Raw genomic sequence first — 15,509 nt, 5'->3', positions numbered from 1 at the left:
TGCTCCCAAAATGTTCAGACAAGAAGCCATTTTAAACTATTTTTCTCATTTGTTTTTTTTTAAGTGGGAATATAAACTTTTCTTCCTTCCTGATCCCTCTGGAATTGGAAATATTTGGGAATATTCTTATTTTGTGGCAGAAGGGTTATTTGCATAAATTCAATAATGCTTGCTGCATTGAATCAGAAATTGGAAATACTCATTATTGGACAGGGCTTTGACTGGAATGTCATACCTGAAGATTAATCAGAAAACTATGGAACTAAGGTGGGTCTCAAGTAAGCAAACAGAAGCTCTTAGAAAGATGGCCTGGCACCATAAATAGTTCTGCCTGGCAGAGAAGATTAGAGAAAATATATGAAAGAATTTATAACATAAAATACCCTGGACTTTTCCAGCTCAGCATTGTAATCAGTAGAGTTTGCAAAAGAGCAACCCCAGAGGATTATCTTGAGAAAGACTTTGAAGGAGAAAAAAGAGACTGATCTTTGCTAGCAGATGGTATATCACAGAATACTTGGTAGGCAGGGCTGAATTGAGAAGGTTTATGTGTGACTTTTCAACAATTTGAGTAGTTGACATGTAAATATTTTCTCAAAAACATTTAAAACCATACTGTTTCTATTGTTATATAGTCATGAAATTATACAAAATTATAAAAACTATTTTGATTGTCTTTAAAATTCAGTATTCTAAAATTCTGAAAGTTGTTTACTAACTGTCAAAAACTGGATTATGAGTAAACATTTTTTGATATGTAAAGTAAATGTAATGAAAAAATGTTAAAATAAGTAAAATGGAAAAAAGAGAAAACTATCAGTGAGACATTGACTCTACTTATTTGATCCCGAGTTTTCAAAACCTGGTGTGTTTCATACTGACATCACACCTCAACTTGGACTAACCCCATTTTTAGTCCACCACAGTAGATGACTGGTAGCTACCATATTGGGCAGATCAGGTTTAGAGGAATGGAAAGGAGCTTATGTGTTGGTCTGAGTCTTGCAGAGAGACATACATAAATAAGTAGACTGATAGATTTATGAGAGGGGATTTATTAGGAAAATTGGCTCATTTGACTATGGAGGCTAAGAAGTCCCATAACAAGCAATCTATAAGCTAGAGACCCTGGCGTGCTAGTAGCATGTGTAGGTCTGAAAGCCTCAGAATCAGGGAAGTTGATGATGTAATTTTCAGTCCACAGCCTAAAGCTTGAAAACCCAGAGGTCTCTGATGTAAGTCCTATAGTCCAAAGGCTGGAGAACCTAGAGTTCCAATGTCTAAGGGCAGAAGAAGAATACCCTAGCTCCAGCAGAAAGAGAGAAAAGAGAGAGAGATAATATCACCTTTCTCTGCTTTTGTTATTGTTTTGTTCTATTCAGGCCCCTGACAGATTGGATGGTGCCTGTCCACACTGAGGGTAGAAACTCCTCACTCAAATGCCAGTCTCCTTCAAAAACACTCTCACAGACACATCTAGAAACAACACTTTACCAGATATCTAGATATTAACTCACTTAAGGTGACACCTAAAATCAAACATCATAGTTTACTTCACAGGACATATGGTGGGCAGAATAATACCACCTGCACCACCCACCACACACACACACACACACACTCAAGATGTTCATCCCTGGAAGCTGAATATGCTACATTCAATGGCAAAGGGAATTGAGGTAGAAATTGGAATTAAGATTGCTACTAAGATGACCTTAAAATAGGGAGAGTTTCATGGATTCCCCTGGATGGTGCTATGTAATCACAGGGCCTTTACTTAGTGAAAGAGAGACAGAACAGTCTGTCACTGTTTTCTCTGTTTGATAAAAACTCAAACAGCCATTGCTGAGTTGGAATATGGTAAGGAGGCCATAAATCAAGGAATTCAGGCAGCCTTAGTTAGTACAAACCCTAGAAAGGGCAATAAAATGAATTCTTCCCTACAGCTTTCCAGAAGAACAGTTCTGCTAAGGTATCTCTTTTAGTCATTGAGACCCATGTTAGAATTACAGCCTCCAGGGACCAACAGGTGGCATAGCAGTTACATTACTAGACTCCCACATAGCCAACCAGGTTTGGGTCCCAAAGCCAATGACTTCAAAATCAGACCAAGCTGGTGTATATACATGCCAAAATCCCAAGAGGAGAATGGAGGAGAAGGGATTGTGGCATGGCCATCTCCTCTGGGGAGCGATTTCTTACTTTCCCTCTCACTGTGTCTGTCTCTCTCTGGTTAGCACACATACCCTAAGGCAAAAACCTCTAAAAACAAAAAATTACAACCTCCAGAACTGTGAAATAATAAACTTGTGTGGTTCTAATTTACCAAGTTGGTAGTAATTTGTTACAGCAGCAATAGAAAAGTCATACAAGATGGTACCTTTACCTTGGATATGGGACACCACCTAATAGCTGTAGGGTTCTGGTGCTGTTCTTGGTATTCAGTTCCCTAGCTAAGTTAGAATCAGTGGCTGCTGTGGTTCTCCTTTAGACAGAACAGTGAAAAGAAAAGGCAATCTCCAGCCAGGCTCCCAACTCTTGCCCCGTCTCTACTTTGGACCATTGTGACACAGTCCAAAAGTTGTGACTCAGAACACATACATTGTAAATCATTCTCACCCATCTGAAGATATGGATAAAACTTTAGTCACAGAATGTCTTTCCTAGTTTTTAAATGGGAGGAATGTTTTAACAAGTCTGCTTCATATAAAAGTTGGGATCTCTCAAAAAGACAGACACATACACACCTAGACCTCAAATTTCAAAAGAGATAAGACTTGGGGACCAGCAGTTAGTGTAATGGCTATGTCACTGGACTCCCATGTAGTCGACCGCGGTTCGAGCCCCGGACCCGGTGGCTTAAACTCACGCTGGGTGCGTGTGCGTGTGTGCCCAAGATCCCAACAGGAGAAAGGAGGAGAAGGGATTGTGGCTTGGCCACCCCCTCTGGGGGTGATTCCTCACTTTCTGTCCCTGTCTTTCTGGCAAGTGCACACACCCTATAGCAAAAACCTCTCCAAAGGGGAAAAAAAAAAAAAAAAAGAGATAAGACTGTTCCACATGATACCAGGAGAGATTTCTATTTGCTCTTGCTACATAGAGTCAGGAAGCTGTTAGAAGTCTATATAGTATAGGGTAAGACCCCTCCTTGTCAGCACAAATAATCTAGCAACATACTAATACCACAGAAGTTGGTGGGAATGGGTTTGTGAATGAAGAGATTGAAATAGTTAAAGGGATTGAATTAAAAGTAGACTGATACAGTTTGAAGCAGAGACTACCCAAGAGGATGCTGCTCCCAAAGGGTAAGGAGACCTCAGCTGTTATGCTAAAGCAGTTAAGAACACTTTGCCCTGTGGGTATACAGGCAAGGGAAACTCAGGGATCTGCTCAGGATGGCCCAGTGTGTCAAGAGGAGAGCTGACCTGATGCCAGTGTACCAGGAAACTGGCACACCATTCAGTGTCTTCTGCAGTCAGAAGCCCCTTTTCGTGCCCTACTCAGGTTCTTATTCTTCCCTCTCATTCTCTGCCCCTGTGTTTCTTTCCCAGAACCCTCCATCCTTCCTTGCTGAATTGTCATTCAGTCCCTTGCAAACTTAACTTGGCTCCAGAAAACCATCTCTAAAGAATACCATTCAATGTACACAGTTCCCTTTATATTTTTGGAGTAGATCATTTATAGAGAAACTCAGTATCTGACCCATGTTTTAAAAATAACTGCAGAGCTATGTTGACCTAGCTGTATCACTTAGAGGGTTTATTAAATATAAAGATACCAGGACCCTGTCCCATGGTGTTCAGGCCCAGGGACCTGTATTTTTTAATAGGGTCCCAAGTAGTTCTGAAACTGCCAGCTTTGGGAGCCCCCTCCCTTTTGTGGGATCTAACACACAGAAAAGACTTAACAGAATGCCTCCCAGCTCTTATATTAATATTTGCTGAGTGGCTGAACTACACCACAGACCTCTGTCCAACTCTTTTGAAATCAATGGAGTTCCTTTCAAACACCCAAGAGATTCCGTGACTGGGGTCTTCGGTCATATCCCACCAGCAGGCTGTGACTTCGTCCTCTACTTCCCCCCTCAATGAGCCTCCTTTGATTGGCACAGGAGCTGGTAGGTTCAAAGATCATGTTCAGAGGATCAGAAGACCTCAAAACTAAGCAGCAATTTCTTTCATCACCACCTCTTTGGAGATAATTTTATCCGCTGATCTGCTCTGCGCCACAGAGTAAGTCCCCCATGGAAAGGTATTTATTGATTTCTGGCTCCTAAAGCTGGAAGGGAGTAACCACAGAACAGCCTTCTAAGCAGGATAAAGCTGACTTGTAAGCTTCTAATGAGACGAGTGTTAGAGCAATTCTCCTAGCCCTGATCTCGGAGCACCTGCAAAGGACCTCACTTCCTCTAGGGGTCTCATGGCTACAAAAAGAAATGAGATGTGGCCCCTCTCCCCGAGTAGTTACACCCCAATGCTCAATCTGGCAGTGCTGAAAAAATTACACACCCTTGAGGTTACTCTCCTCTTCTGTGACTTTCCTGGAGCCTAGGAGGCATAGCTTCATGCTCTGCCATGTTCTGCCATGTCTCCACAGGCCTGAGCAGAATTCCTGGGAAGCTGCTGCACTGACCCAGCTGACAACTACATGGCTCAGGGGTATGTAGGTCCCTTTCTGCTAACCTTGCCTGCACTAAGAGTTGGCCAGGAAATACACTGCAGAGGGATGCTGATGAATTTCAGAGTATTCAGAAAATGGAAAGTGGAATGAAGAGGTGATCTAGACATTAATTCAAATGAAGCACACAAGATTATGTGTATTATTCTTTGATTTCTTAAAAACAATTTTTTTTTTTTTTAGAGGGAGAAACTTTACTATAGGGCACATGCACTCACTGGAGAAATAGAGAGACAGAAAGCAAGAAATCACGCACCATGGGAAATGGTCATGCCATAATCCCTTCACCTCCATTTTCCTCTTGGGATCTTGGGTGTGCACATGCCTGTGCCCATCATGAGTTTTAAGCCGCCAGGTCCGAGACCCAGACTGTGGTCGACTACATGGAGTTCAGCGACGAAACCATTATGCCATCTACTGGTCCCGATTTCTTTAAAATCTAAACACAGTTGGACGACCTAAGGGTAAGAAGTCTGAGGAACAGAAAAACCACATTCTGGATGCTAAAAATCAGAAACCAAGATGTCAGTAGGGTCATGTCCCCTCAAAGCCTCTAGGGGAGAACCACTCCTTACCTCTCACAGTTCAGTAACCCCAGGTTTTCTTTGTCTTATGGATTAATTATTGCAGTCTCTACCACTGTCTTCACATGGCCTCTTCCTGTGTTTCTCTCCTTGGTTGTCTTTCCTCTCCTATAAGGACATAAATCACATTGGACAAGGGGCTCGCCCTACGCTAGTATAACTGGTTTTTTTTAATTGCCAGAGGGCAATTGCTCACCAAAGCGAGAGAGGAAGCTAATGGTTCATGGTCATGGCATAGTTGCTTCTCCTCCATTTCTCCTTCCCGTCAGGATTTTGGATATGCATGTACATGTGCATGGTATGTTTTTCAAGCCACTGGGGCTGGGATTTGAACTGCAGTCAGACATGTAGGTTCCAAATAAGACCACGTTCTTTCGTACTAGGGTTTAGGACTTCAACATATCCTTTGGAAGGAGGGAAAATTCAGACCCTAATGGTGAGTCATGTTAGGTTTCTTCAGAACAAATCTGAAGGGATTTTTCATGAAAGAACAGCTAATATTTTCTTTATGTAGCTCTAGAGGATGAACTGGGCCCGTGGGTGAGGTAAAGGGGGTCAGTTTGGCTTACACAGAGGAGAACCGGGAGAACAGGGACAACTGAATGGATTGCATTGTGTGTAGAGTTTCTGTTTAACCTGGACCAGCATCGTTTCTATCATGGATTATGTATATGAGTTCTTTTAATGTTCACAACACCCTATGGTATATGTATTATAATTTTCTACTTTTTACTCATAAGGCAACTGAAATACAGAGGAGTTAAGTAACCTGCCTGAGATCACACAGCTAGAAAGTAATAGGACCAGGTTTTGAATCTGGTGTAATAGACCTCCAAATCTGTCAATCAACCCTCATGTATACTGCCTCTCCAGCAATGTCAGCCATTAATAGCATCCAATACCAGCAAGGTCCTAGAACAGTACAGCCTGTTACAAAAGAGGAAGATTGGAGGCCCATTTTGTCAGTCAAACTATTTGCCAGGCACTGAGCTAAAGCCCTATAATACAATATTGATAAAGACAGACACAGTTCCTGTGCCCAAAGGTTTCAGCATACTTACTGAGCAATTACACTATGCCCAGGACTGTTCTAAAACTAAATAAAGAAGAACAACTTGATCCAGCACAGATACACAGGCAGTAGATGTGTAGCTGTTTGATGCTGGATGCCATATGGGAAAACTCTGGGTTTGAGTCCTGTGTCTGTCAGCACACACCATGATCCTGACTGACTGCAGAGCTGAGAGAAGGATTGCAGAATGAAGACCTTGTCGAAGGTGCTTGTCTCTTTTGACTCTCTCTCTCTGTCTTTCTGTCTCCATCTCTGTCTGTCCCTCTCAGGAAATAGATAAGTGGACTTTAGGGAAAAGGTGAATAAACTCAATTATTCTGGAAAAACTTGGGTTATGTTTATTTCCAAATATTTCTATTAAATCTTATTTGCATATGTTTATGTGCCTTAGTAGATTATGGGAGGGGGTAAGGAGGACAGATAGAGACAGGTAGATAGAGCATGAAAGGACCCCCAAATCGAGTAAGGTGGAGAGCAGCCAATCTGAAAACATGTGATTAAAACATGTGGCCTGAAGACACGTGTAGATAGGCGCTTCTGTATCATATGTAGATGTTTCTCAATAGCCCTGCTAGAGTAGCTTATGAAAGCGCCTATCTGCATGTGTCTTCTGGCTGCATGTTTTAATCACATGTTTTCAGATTGGCTGCTCTCCACACTTAGTGGCATAAAACACGCAATCAATTTATTATTGTTTCTCATAGTTCTTAGAATAGGCTAGATTTAGCTAGTTTCTCCCTAGGCACTCTCCCAAGGTTACAGTCAAACCATGGTCAGACTGGATCATCTGAAGCCTGGTTCATTCATATGTCCAGTGAGTATAGTCACACCTGAGCATAGTCATACTCAAAAACAGCATCTTTGTCTCTCTCTCTCTCTCTCTCTCTCTTTCTCTCTCTCTCTCTCATCACATCATAGGGTCTCTCCAATGTGAAAGCTTTATAGCTGTCCAACCTCTCCCATGGCTGCTCACAACTTTAAAGCAAGGATCTCAAGAAAGTAGCACTTCAGAGCCTGATGGTAAACCTCAGTAAACCACAAGAAACTGCAATGCTCTTGGAGGCTGATACACATGGAAAAGTTCCAGGTCTGTGTCCAGAGACCTGAGTCTCTGAGTATGCCTGTCATATGTGTGCCTATGGTTAGTTGAAGCTGGAGGCAGATCGTAGCATCAGGACCCTGTTGGGAGTGCTTTCTCTCTGTCTCCGTCACTCTTGCTCATAGAAGAAATAAATAATAAATTTTAAGATGCTGCACAGGCTTCTCTAACCCAGCCTTTTAAATAAAGAAGCATCACTCTGCCACATTGTATTCGCAGGTGTACTCACAAATGCCTGTTCAAGTTCACGTCATATTTGCAGATTTGCTTTTCAAACTACCACACTAGTTCTTCTGTCCAGGGCTTCTAACTGGGTTATTGCTCTAGGAGTTAACACCAGAGAGAAGTTCATGTTGAAATCTCGCTGTGCCTTTATTTATTCCATTAGCCAAGCCCTAGGGTCTGTGTCTCCCTCTTTAGGGGCCATGGGCAGACCAGTTCAGATAGGGCTAAGTAAATGCAGCTAGAAAGCACTGGAGTTTCATGTGGAGATCAAGAAAGGGAGAGAGAACTGATAGAAGGAGAGGTCGGGGCACAAGAACAAATGGCCAATGCTCTCTCGGCTTACTTCATTTTTCCATCTCTCTGCTTCATTATTCCCCAAATGCCAGAAACAGGAAGGGTGGATTTTGTAGGTATGCCAGACTCCATGGTACTGTCCTATTCCTGGCCAGCTATGCTTAAATTTTATTTTTGTTCTTATAGGTTGAAGCGGCTGCAAAGTCAAGGTTTAAATTGATGCTGGCTTTACAAATCATGAGTAAAATCGATGCTGTTGGTAGCTTCCAACTTCATGTATGTCTGGAAGACTGCTCTAAACACTTTATTTATCTCTAGTAGCAAAGTGCTCGTCAAACAATCTTTTCTTTTTAATTGAGGTAATCATTTCACTCCTGTCCAAGGGCTGAGTCACACCAGCTATAACTTGACCATGTCTGTCTGAACAAATAGCTGAGTAAAGAGTGGTGCTATCATAAAAAGAGCATCAAAATTAACACGAGAAGGTGGAGATTCTTCTCTGTTATTTACCTGCTGGGTGTCCCTGAGCATGCCACTCAACCTCTCTGAGGCTGTCTTTTAGCTTACATAAAATGGAAAAGGCCCTCCTCATAGATCAGTGTGTAAAATGGGTGCATTAGAAAAGAGACCTTAACCCAGAAGCTGGCATGCAGACATGATCAATATATTCCATTTGAATTTATTTTTAATTAATTTGGTTCAATATGACTCATCAAGCTTACAATCTTCCATGGTCACTGTTACTGCACTTTAAAAAAGCTTGTTTCTCTTTTTCATTGTGAAGAAAATTATTCTCATTGCACAAACTAAAATACTAAGAAGTGCAAAGGAGAAATTGCAAATCACTGCCACAGAGCAATAGCCCCACTCTAAATATGCCAATGCTTTCTTTTCAAGTTCATAGCGTGTATGTGCATATGTGTGTAAGTTTATGAGTATATCCTGCATGTCTCTCTCTCTTTTTTTCCAATATTTCTTCACTTTATTAAGGTTGGCCAACATGGTACTCATTTATTCAATCATTCATTACAAATTTTCAGTGATGTTTAGCTTCTGAATTATTTTTCCATCATTAAGTTAGTTTAGGCACATTACCTTTAGGACACAGATAGGAACGAGAATAATTTGCAATGTTACAAAAATATTCCAACTCTTAGCTAGCCTCTTAGTCCATTTGGGCTGCTCTAACAAGACACCTTAAACTGGGTAATGTATAAATAACAGACATTTATTACTCATAGTTCTAGAGGTTGGGAAGTCCAAGATCAAGACACCAGTAGATTTGCCGCTGGTGAGGGCCACTCTCTGCTTCATGGGTGGTGCCTTCACACTGCTTCCTCACATGGTAGATGGAGTGAGCATATTCCCTCACTCCTGTCCAAGGGCTGAGTCACACCAGCTATAACTTGACCATGTCTGTCTGAACAAATAGCTGAGTAAAGAGTGGTGCTATCATAAAAAGAGCATCAAAATTAACACGAGAAGGTGGAGATTCTTCTCTGTTATTTACCTGCTGGGTGTCCCTGAGCATGCCACTCAACCTCTCTGAGGCTGTCTTTTAGCTTACATAAAATGGAAAAGGCCCTCCTCATAGATCAGTGTGTAAAATGGGTGCATTAGAAAAGAGACCTTAACCCAGAAGCTGGCATGCAGACATGATCAATATATTCCATTTGAATTTATTTTTAATTAATTTGGTTCAATATGACTCATCAAGCTTACAATCTTCCATGGTCACTGTTACTGCACTTTAAAAAAGCTTGTTTCTCTTTTTCATTGTGAAGAAAATTATTCTCATTGCACAAACTAAAATACTAAGAAGTGCAAAGGAGAAATTGCAAATCACTGCCACAGAGCAATAGCCCCACTCTAAATATGCCAATGCTTTCTTTTCAAGTTCATAGCGTGTATGTGCATATGTGTGTAAGTTTATGAGTATATCCTGCATGTCTCTCTCTCTTTTTTTCCAATATTTCTTCACTTTATTAAGGTTGGCCAACATGGTACTCATTTATTCAATCATTCATTACAAATTTTCAGTGATGTTTAGCTTCTGAATTATTTTTCCATCATTAAGTTAGTTTAGGCACATTACCTTTAGGACACAGATAGGAACGAGAATAATTTGCAATGTTACAAAAATATTCCAACTCTTAGCTAGCCTCTTAGTCCATTTGGGCTGCTCTAACAAGACACCTTAAACTGGGTAATGTATAAATAACAGACATTTATTACTCATAGTTCTAGAGGTTGGGAAGTCCAAGATCAAGACACCAGTAGATTTGCCGCTGGTGAGGGCCACTCTCTGCTTCATGGGTGGTGCCTTCACACTGCTTCCTCACATGGTAGATGGAGTGAGCATATTCCCTTAGGCGTCTGTAAAGTCATTAATCCCATTCCTGAGGGTGAAGGGCTCAGGGCCTAATCATCTTCCGAAGACCTTACCCCTTCACATCAAAGCTCTGGAGATTATCTTTCAACATGTGAATTTGGGGAAGATATGTCCAGCTCATAACAGTATGTATATAACATGTGTGTGGGTACTCAGGTCTGCATCCATCCTCATTTGTCATTCTAAGTCTTGTTTCTATCGTGTGCTACTTCATTATGAACACTTTTCCATATTACTACATAGACATTAAAAACCTGATTTTTAGTGGCTATATGATAATCCATTGTATGAACATGTCTCAATTTAACCAACTGTTCTATTGTTGAACATTTAGTCTTCCTCTAATTTTCTCTACGAGTTTATGAATAATAGAGAAATTTTAATAGCCTAGTTCATACATCATTGTCCACCTCTCTGATTATTTTCTCAAGACAGATTCTTCAGCATTAAATCACTGTGTCAAGGACATAAACAATTTAAAAGATCATCATACATATTGCCAGAAAGCTTTTCAGAATTGGTATTCATTTATATTCCCATCGACTGTATGGGGAACTCCAATTTCACCATACAGTGTCCAGCATTATTGTCTATCACTTTTTTCCTCATAAATTTGATAGGGAAAAACTTATCTTTGGGGCTGCTTTAATTTTTCATCCCTTTGCTTACTCTTTCTGTTGAACAATTTTAATAAGGTTTTTTAATTGTCTGTTTATAAAAATTTTAACCCTTTTTCATTGAAATGTTGTTTGCTAAAGATTTAAAAGTTCTTTGTAAATAAAATATATTAAGTAAAATATAATTGTGATAATGACCCTTCCCACTTAACATAATTGTTGTGGCTGCCCTTATTTTTATTTATGATGTTTTTCACAAATAGAAGTTTGGGAATATTTATGATTTGACTCAGATTCTTATGACTAGAAATTGTTTTCCTTCTCATTGTGAACTTACTTTCTTTTTCTTCTTTGACATGTAAATACAGCTGGGACTTATTTTAGAGTATAATATACAATAGGGACTTAACAAAATTTTGTTTCAAAGGAATTAGCCAAATTTCTAGCATCAATTGTTTAATCATGTACTCCTTTACCATCAATTGCAGCTCTTTCTTTAAAATCTTTTTCTAAAGTTAATTTCCTCCATGAGAGAGAGGTAGAGAGAGATAGTATCCCTAACAGAATTCTCTACTCCATGATCTAACCCTAATCTCATCGAGCCCAGTCATGGGCACACGTGTGCCCAGTGTACTCAGGAAGGTCTCCAGAAGTCCACTCAGAATTTCCCCATGGGGGGCAGCCTCACAGAACAACACTTTTTTTTTTTAACATTTATGCCGTAGGGTTTATGCACTCACCAGAGAGAGACAGTGGAAGAGAAAGTGAGAAATCATCCCCCAGGGAGCTTGGCCATGCCACAATTCCTTCACCATTTTCCTCCTGAAATTTTGGGCATGCATGCACACACACCTGGTGTGAGTTTTCAAGCCACCAGGTCTGGAACTCAAACCCCAATTATCTGTGCCGCTTGCTGGCCCACACAGGACCCAAATTTACTCCTGTGCCCCTGCCCACCCCTCTGTAACTCTTTCTTTATCACATGTGCCAGCATCTGATTCAGTTCCCTCTGTTCTATTTGCCTGCTCTGTCTGTTGATTCATGACTCCGTGACACATTTCATTATGTGACTTTATGGTATATTCTGTATGCACCAGCAAGCATCAGATCATGCCAATTTTCTCATTTTAAATTTCACAATTTTTGAATCACATAATTTTTTGTAATTCTTAGCTTTTTTTATTCCTGATTTTTAAAAACTTTTTATTTTGAGATAATTATAGATGGACAGAAAGTTATAAATCTTGTACATTAGACTCTCATATTTTGTTCACCCAATTTCCTTCAATAATGATATTTTATGTAACTATAGGACAGTATCAAGCCAGAAAGTTGAAATTGGGATAATACCATTCACTCTACTGCCAACACTTTAGTTTTCACCATGTTTACATGTATTTATTGTGTGTGTGTATGTGTGTGTGTGTGCGCACCAGTATGCCATTCTATATGACTTTAGCCCATGCACAAATTTGCATAAACATTCCACACTCAAGATACAGAGTTGTTCCATCACCACAAAGGAGCTCCCTTTTGAGTGTTCCTTTTTTTTATCATTATTATTACCTTATTTGCTAGAGGGCACATGCACTCACTGAATAGATGAAGAGAGAAAATGAGAAGTGTCTCCTTGGGGAAGGTCAAACTACAATCCCTTCTCCTCCATCTCTCCTTTCAAGATCTTGAGCCCTCACATTCATATACTTGGCATGATTTTCAAGTCACCAAGTCCAGGACATCTGTGTGGTCAACCAGGTGGAACCCAACAGCCCTAACCACCATGCCATAAGCTAGCCCATGTTACCACTTCCATCACTGTCCCCTGGCAATCCATAAACTTTTCTTCATCTCTACAGTTTTGGCATCTGTAGCATATACCATAAATTAAATTATACAACATACAACCTTTTGAAACTATTTCTTTCCAGAGGTAAGCAAAATGTCCTTGAGATCCATCCAGTTTTTCAACAGTATCAACAGTTCATTCCTTTGTATTCCATTATATCAGTTTGTTTAATTCATCTATTGAAAGACATTTAGATTGTTTCCAGTTTGGGGTTGTCACAAATAAAGCTGCTAGGAACATTCCTATCTAGATTTTGTGTGAATGTAACTTTTTGTTCCCAGAGATAAATACCCAAAGCTTCAATTGCTTGATAGTATGGTAAGTGAATGTTTAGTTTTATTTAAAAACTACCAAATAATTTTCTGCATTGGCTACACAATTTTACATCACCACCAGCAGTGTATGAGAGGTCTGATTTGCTATGATTACTTTTTATTTTAGCTTTTTTAATAGGGGTATGTGGTATCTCATTGTGATTTTAACTTGCATTTCCCTAATGGCTGATAATGATGAGTCGTCTTTTTATTCTTCCAAATAAACTTCAATATCATGATCCAAAAGTCCTCCCCACAAAATCCCATAAATATTTTTATTGGATTATGTTTAGATATACTTTAAGTTGTGAATAATTTATATTTTTAAATATTTGGTCTTCTTATTACAGTATGTATCATCTCTGCTTTTATTCATTAGTATTTTTTCTCAGCAAAGTTTTATATTTCCTTTCATATTTCCCTTCCATGTTTCTTTTTATATTTATTACTAGTTTTTGCTTGCTCTATTCTATTTTTGCAACTTTTCCTAGGTGGGATTCACTAAATCTTTAAGTATATTGATAAGATGTAATAAATATATTTATTTTTGTTCTCTTTCACTTAGTCACTTTACTGAACTCTATCACTAAATAAATAGCTTTACAGTTTTTCTGTATATGCAAATATGTCTAGTGGAATAAAATGAACTGATAGTTAATATTTGTTGAGCAGTTGGAATGTGCCAGGTAGGTACTCTACTTTATGCACATTATTTCACTTAAATCCTTTTGTTATCTTTATTTTCCTTTCATAAACTTTTTTATTTTATTGTTATTATTATTTATACATTTAATCACTATACATCATTTAGAGTGTAAAGAGACTTTACCCAGCATGATACACACCTCAGTCCAGTTGAGAATACTGTACACTATCTACAGAATACTATCCTTATCAACAGATAATAAACCATATATGTGTCCCACATATGTCTTATCTCTCTTTTTCCCCAAATTTCTTTTCCTATTATGGACTAGTGTCCATAATAGTTTTTAATGCTTTTATGACCTCTGATCCTTCAGTCTCTACCTAGAGTGCGGTCAGTCAGTATATGTTAAGTGGAGACATACAATGTCTCTCTTTCATAGCCTAACTTGCTTTCCTCAGCAACAAATCTTCCATTTTTATCCATTTTCTATCAAATTTTAGGGCTTTGTTGTTTTTTATGACTGAATAATATTCCATTGAGTATATGTGCCACAATATTTTACTCCATTCATCCATTGTGGACATTTGGATTGTTTCCATGCCTTAGCAATCATGAATAATGCTGCAATGAATATGGTTGTACAAGTGTTTTTCTGACTGAGTGTTCTCCTGTCCTTTGGGTATATACCCAGGAGTAGAATTGCTGGGACATATGGTAATTCTATTTGAAGGTATTTGAGGAATCGCCATATTGTTCTCCACAGTGGCCAGACCACCAGCAATGTAGGGAGTGCTTTCCTTTCACCACATCCCCTGTAGCACTTATCACTTTTTGTTTGTTTGTTTGTTTTTTCATCTTAATCTTTGCCATTCTGACTGGGGTTAGGTGATAATGTATTGCGGTTTTGATCTGCATCTCCCTTATAATGAGGATGTTGAGCATATTTTCATATCCTTTTTGGCTGTTCTAATGTCTTTCTTAGAGAGTTGTTTATTCAGCTCATTTTCCCATCTTTTAATTGGGTTATTCATTTTCTTCTGGGTAAGCTGCTTGAGTTCTCTGTGTATTCTGGTTATCAGTTCCTTATCTGAAGCACAGTTAACAAAAATTCTCTCCCATTCTGAGGGTTGTTGATTCACGCTAATTATGGTGTCCTTTTCTATACAAAACTTCTTAATCTGTTGTAATCCCACCTTTCTATTTGGAGATTATTGCCTATGAGTTTGGGATCTTGCTTAAGAAGTCTTTGCCTACCCCAATGTCTTCCAGAGTTTCCCCAGTGTTTTCCACCAGTATTTTATAGTTTGTGGTCTTAGGTTTAGATCTTTGATCCACTTTGAGTTGATTTCTATTAATGATGACAGATAGTGGTTCAGATTCATTTTTCTTTTTGTTATCTTAAGAAAGGATCATTGGGAACCACCAGGTGGCATAGTGGTTGGGCACTAGACTCACATATGGCTGATTCCGGTTTGAGTCCTGGACCTTGTGGCTTGAAAATCATGCCGGTTGCATGTGTATGCATACCCAGGGTCCCAAGGGGAGAATGAGAAGTGAGAATTGTTGTGTGGCCATCCTCCCTGGAAGATGATTTCTCAATTTCCCCTTTCTGTCTGTCTCTTTCTCTCTCTGGTGAGCACAGGCACCCTGTGGCAGAAACTTAAAAAAATAAAATAAGTGTAATTGGCCAGATGTGTCTCTATGCCTGAATTAAGTGGGCCCTGCATTGATGTCTGCTAT

This window comes from Tupaia chinensis, unplaced genomic scaffold (genome assembly GCF_000334495.1).
Source record: "Tupaia chinensis unplaced genomic scaffold, TupChi_1.0 Scaffold000429_1, whole genome shotgun sequence".
In the NCBI taxonomy this organism is placed as follows: domain Eukaryota; kingdom Metazoa; phylum Chordata; class Mammalia; order Scandentia; family Tupaiidae; genus Tupaia; species Tupaia belangeri.
Note: the sequence above shows the minus strand (reverse complement) of the source record.